The sequence below is a fragment of the Populus euphratica genome, unplaced genomic scaffold, assembly GCF_000495115.2.
Source record: "Populus euphratica unplaced genomic scaffold, PopEup_1.0 scaffold599.1, whole genome shotgun sequence".
Classification (NCBI taxonomy): Eukaryota; Viridiplantae; Streptophyta; class Magnoliopsida; order Malpighiales; family Salicaceae; genus Populus; species Populus euphratica.
This window is the reverse complement of record NW_011500253.1, coordinates 173,033-179,520: the sequence shown is the minus strand read 5'-3', so window position 1 is coordinate 179,520 and position 6,488 is coordinate 173,033.

Below are 6,488 nucleotides of genomic sequence, written 5' to 3'. Positions count from 1 at the left end.
AGCTCATTTGGACTTCTAGAACTCCAGATATGGCCAAAATACCGAACAGTGCTCGGGCTGTAAGACAGATTCGGGCTTCTTTGTTGTTGCTACAATTTGGACTTGATAATGGCCTTTTTAGATCTTGGGCTCCATATGAAAGTTGTAGGCCTATGTCTTACCTTTCCATCCATATAAATTGGACCTAAATCTGAGATCTGTAGCTCCAGGTATGACCCAATTACCGAACAGTGTTCCGGTTTGGATTGCACCGACATCTCTTCTCTAAGTTTGACCATCTCTTTATCCATGCAATTTAAGTTCTTCAAGTCATCAATCAATCCTTTCATTTATGTGATAGGCCTGCATTAAAAATAGACATTTACCACAAATTAAAGGTATCTTATATTATTAGATATATTATTATAAAACATGCTTTGGTTAAGGAGTTATTGATACTTCAAGTGCAAAATGATGATACAAAACCATGATAAAAATGCACTTTTAAGTACTAATCAAGCCCCGAGCACAAATTGAACCATCTTCACATTCTCTTGACATTTAGTGGACATTGAAGATCATTTGGTAGAAAGAAAAGTGTGTCATCTACAAATTGTAGATAATGAATAGCTTTTTTCCACCCTATATAGTGCACCAATTTTCAAGCTCGTGTTGATGAAAACAGAGATACCTTCAGCAGCCAAGTAAAAGAGAAAAGGGGAGAGGGGGTCCCCCTGTCGAAGACCACAAGAAGCTACGAATTCAGAAGTGGGGGAACCATTAATTAAGAATGAAATTCTTGCAGTCAAGACACATGCCATAATCCATTTTCTCCATCTAGGACCAAAGTTTATGTAGCCCATAACATCATTAAGATAAGACAAGGATAGACTATCAAATGGTTTTCTAAAATCAAGTTTAAGAAGGAACAGCTTCGAGATTTCATAGAATCTAGCATTTTGTTGGCAATAAAAATCGAGTCTAGGATGTTCCTACCAACAATGAAAGCTAACTAAGGGGGGAGTCTAACCACACACTGCATAACTTTTTTTAGCCTGGTGGCAATAATCTTAGCAATAATCTTATATAATCCATTTAATAAGCTGATAGGTCTATAATCATTAAAAGAGTTGCCAGCAACTTTTGGAATTAAATCAGTATAGCTTGTGCTAACACATTTAGGAAGTTTACCTCTTTTGAAGAATTCAAGAACCATCATGAATAAATCATGTCTCATTAACTCTCAAAACTTCTTATAGAAATTGAAGTTGAAGCCGTCAGGTCCTATGGCTTTGAAGTTTTCACTACTGAAGACGGCCAAGAGAACCTCTTCTATGGTAACATCTATTTCAAGCCATATAGCTAGTTCTCACTAAGCCTAGCAATATAAAATATTAAAACTAAATTTTTTATATTTTTATGTTTAATTAATGTCACAAACTCCAATTATTTTTATTATAAATCTAATATAAAAAATTTTCAATTAATTATATAATTTTTTAATAAAAGATTATCACAAATATGAAATATTAAGATATGATTGTAATCCTATGTAATTCTTATATGAAAAAATATGTCTTTATTGTCAATAAATAAACACATTTTTTTAATATATTTAACAAACTTTAAGTATCTCTAAATTAAATTATAACTAATTCTTGTGTAAGAATTAAGAAAAAGAAACATCTACCATACTGGGTGATGTGTATATTTATTTTTTATTATTTAAAAATAAAAAAAATTATCAAATAAATTGGAGTTCATTCAGGCCATTACTCAAATGGGTTGAAACAAAAAGAAAAAGAAACAAGAAAAGCATTGACTAAAAACAAGGGCAAAAACCATGATAAAAATGCACTTTTAAGCATTGACTAAAAACAAGGGCAAGAGAAGTAGGATGTGTATGCCATGTAGTTTATTGGTTAGTTATATGTAGTATCGATTTTGTTTGTGTACATATATATAATTTTCATAAAAACTTTATTTATCTTTAATATTCATCAAATATTTAATTAATGAATCTAATATTTGATTAATGAATCAAAAGTGAAGATAAAGATATTGAGAACAAAAATATTTTGCAAAGAACATTATAAAGTTGTTATAATTATAGAATTTTTATTGTATCAAAGCATTGTTCCTAAATATTCTTAGTAAAAGCTCCATTAAGATTAAACATTAATTAGAGTTGTTGAGAATGATACGTGTTAGATTTTTTCTTTATATGTTATATTCTTCACTTGAAGTAAAAATTTATAAAAGGAAAATTTCAATAACTTCAATAAACTAACCAAATTAAAATAAAGTTTATGCTAACCTTGAACCTTAAAAACTATTCATCGACCTATGGTTTCCATTTAGGATGTTTGGAAACCTAAGTTCAATGAAATTTCAATAGACAATTTAAAGGTCAACGTTATTGTTCTTGTAGCATTAATGTTTGTAAACCTAAAATTGTATTCGTTAAATAAAATTATTTTTTCAAAAATTATTAAACATGTCATTGTGAAAGCAAAACTAACTTATATTGAAAAGTCATCATTCCACTAGGCCTCGTGCTTATGGGTAAATGGATTCCACTATGAAGGAACCCCTCTCAATATTGTAGCATTGTACTTGACAAGCCCGTGTTGTAAGTCGATGTTTGTGTCTCAAGTGCCTATTTTTGGCATGCACTTAAAGATTCCTGGTCATTAGCATCGCTGCTAGAAAAACTCCCAGTGATCTTATCCTCTTGACGTACAATAGACTTTCTCTTAGGCATCTACATAAATTAACAGATAAAAAAAATTAAACAGTTTTAATTTTTAGAAAACATTCAGCAGTTCCTTCCCTATATGAGAGACTACCCAAAAATTTTAAATCTACAAATACACAACATAAATGCCACAAGCCAGTTCATTTTATTCAATTACTTTTAACCATTTAAAATAATTCAATTTCGTAGAAAATTTTCATTTTCTACATTATAATATTGTTAATCCTAAATTTACAAAAAATCATTCTAAATTTACAAAAAATCAAAATAATAATTAAAATCAATCCAACACATTTAATTGAAATTGAACAACAAAATTGAAAAAAAAAACTAAAATTCAACAAAATAAAAAAAATTATTTTATTAACAACTAAAATTCAAAACATTTATTAATTCATTAAATTATTAAGAACATAAATTTGAACAAAAATAATGACAAAAAAAATAATGCAAAAAAACAAACATGAGAATGGAAGAAAAAGGAATGGAAAATTCTTACCATAATGGAGTGCTTAACTTCGACTGATAATTAAAAAAAATAAAAAGAAAAGAAAAGAGATTGTTAATAAACCAATAAAAAGAAGAAAATGAAGAAAGACAACATGTCTAAGGATGAAAAGAGAAGAAAATATTTGATTTCGGTTGAAAATAAGAGAGAGAGGAGAGGAGAAAAAGAGAGAAAAATGACTCTATTAGAGGAGAAAAGAGAAGAAGAAGATAAAGCCTTGTATGTTCGAATTTTAGTCTTTTATTTAGTTTTACCACCAAAATCACAGATAAAAAATTAAATATTAATATTTTTAGAAAACCATTTAAATATTACCAACTTTTTATTTTATCATTGGAAAAAAATGAATAGTCAAAAAAACATTAATTAACGTGCATTAAGAAGTAAACAGTTCTCATAGTCGCTAGAATATACCAGCAGAAACATTTTGTTGATATACCTAATTAGTACTTAAAAATACATTTTTATGAAGGTTTTATATCATCATTTTGCATATGAAGTATCAATAACTCCTTAACTAAAACATGTTTTATAATAACAAGTCTGATACCATAAGATACCTTTAATTTATGGTAAATGTTCATCATAAATGTAGGCTTATCACATAAATGAAAGTATTCATTGATGAGTTTAAGTACTGAAATTGAAAGGACAAAGAGAGGGCCAAACTTAAAAAAGAGATGTTGGTTCAATCCAAACTAAAATATTGTTCGGTCATTGGGTCATATTTGGAGCTGTAGATCTTGGGTTTAGGTATGCTCTATATGGATGGAAAGCTAAGATATAGGCCTAAAACTTTTATAGAGTCTAAAATTTAAAAAGGTCATTTTCAAGTCCAAATTATAACAACAACAAAGAAGCCTAAATTTATCTTGCAACCCAGAAATTATTTAGTGTTTAGCCCATATCTCAAGTTCTAGAAATGACTTGATTTTTTTTTTGTTAGAAAGCTGAGACAATTTCCTAAAATTTTTATGTTCAAGTCTGTTCAAGTTCTGATGTTAACATTGACATTTTGTTCAGATAAGAAGATAAGAACTGTCACCAAGTCAAAATATGATCACTCACTCAATAATTAGTCAACAAATCAATAGTTCTTAATTTTGGCCTATAAAAGGAGGCATTTGTCATGCATTTAGGCATCTTGGTTTTCAGATCAAGATCATGTTCTTGCCCTTTCTCTTTGTATTTTTGTAATGTTTAAGTTTTGCTTTCATTAATCTCTTATTTATGCTTTTCCTCTCCTTTCCTTTAGTTAGTTAACTTATACCTTATTTATATTCTTATCTTATTTATTTATGTTTCTCTTATTTTATTATATTTAGCTAAATTTATTATGTCAAGGTGAAAAGGTTACAATAATAGTATAAGAATAAGTATAGTGTAAACTCAACATGGACTTTAATGTTTGATACTAACATGTTTTGCATTTGTTATCTTGTTCACTTATAATACTTTATTTATTAAATGGTTAATCTTAATTTATGTTGTATAACACTTGGTACAACAAATATTTGGCACTTTCATAGCCCAACCGTATAGTATAACCGACACATATGCTTTGAAAAGAACTTGATTTGTTGTTAAAATAAGTTATAAATCATGAATACTATACAACATTTATAAGTATTAGCATTATTCGAATAATATAACTAATATAATCATATTAACCATTTATAATCTGATTAGAACCTCCTTTGTGTGTGGTTTTCAGTTAAGTAATAAAAAAAGTTTATACTATACTTATTTAAAATACCATTAGTGGAACATCTAACCTTAACATTTATTTTTATTGTTTAATCTTCACATTAATTTTACATTCCAAAGTTCTCTTTAACTTATTATTATTATTATTATTATTATTATAGTTAACCTTCCTGTAATTCGACACTAATCTTATTGGGTTATTTATCACTTCGACACTCTTACACTTGGGAGAAGACATCAATAATTTGGTCGTGTTACAGGTCACCCGATATTGGGACCATTTCTAGAAAAAATATCTAGTTTTTCTAGAAATCTTAAGATAGGTAAGTTACTTGATAGGGAGACCATTGTTTAGGAAAAGCATAGAGTTTTAGCATGATCAAATAATTTATCTTTACAACACTTATTATGCTAAGCACTTAACAAGTCTTGGCTTTATGAGCATTATAAAGAGGGGGCAGTTGTTGTTACTCATTTTTAAACCTCAAGTGCTGAAGATGGTATGTACCACTTTTGAACCAAGTGTAGGAGTGTAGCTCATGTTTGATGGAAAATTGACAAAAGTGAAGGAGAAAGAAATATTTTTTCGAACCCTATTTGATCTGTTTCTACTCTTTTTTATCCTTCGCTTTACTGTCAAAAGCGTTAGGTTTTTTTAAGCTGATAAGGAGTTTTCATATAAATCCCTCAGAATTTGTATTTAAAAAAAAATGATCCTGCTGCTGTCGTAATTTTTTGTTCCGACTTAGACTCTGATTCTAACTTGGATTCGTATGGTATATGACCATCCTTTGGTTTTCTGCACCTTCTTCTTCCCTGTTTTGCAGATTTTATTTGCAGAAAATGGAGCACTGAAAGGCAGTCCCTACTTCTTTCGTGTTTCTCTTCTCTCTTTTTTTCATCTTTTTTCTCTTCTTTCTCTTCTACTACCTACCTTCTCAACCTCGCAGTAATATTGGTAAAGGAAAGAAACTCCCTTTGTTCTCTGTGTTTTTTTATTGCTTAGTGTCTACCTCTTTTTCGTATTTATCTTCTCTCTTTTCTTTTCTATTTTCCCCCCTCTCCCCTCTCTAAGTCATTAAAGGGGGCTTATATGTAGTCTAAAGTATCTCTATTTAAGAAAGATTTAATGCATTGATTCTAGGATGCAAATCCTTGCTAATTTGTAATAAAAAAAATACAAATGAGAAAACTACAATATTCTCATTGATTATATGCTAATTTTAGTGATATCTTTCAAACATTAAGGTGCCGTTTGTTTATGCGGTTGCGGCTGCGTTTTAATTAAAACGCAGTTTGCAGCCGTTTGGTAAAAACAAAAATTAGTTTACTGTGCATGGGTCCCATGTAATTTTAACGTTTAAAACGCAGTTAATAAAAAGCAGATAAATGCTGTTTTTCATTCACTGTACACGTTAATTGCTGAACAGTGCAATTAACATTAACAGTGCAATTCACTTGCACTGTTCCTAAAGGTTTTTTTTTTTTTTTAATTTTTAATAATTTTTTTTTTTTCAATCTTGCAACCTGTTGTTA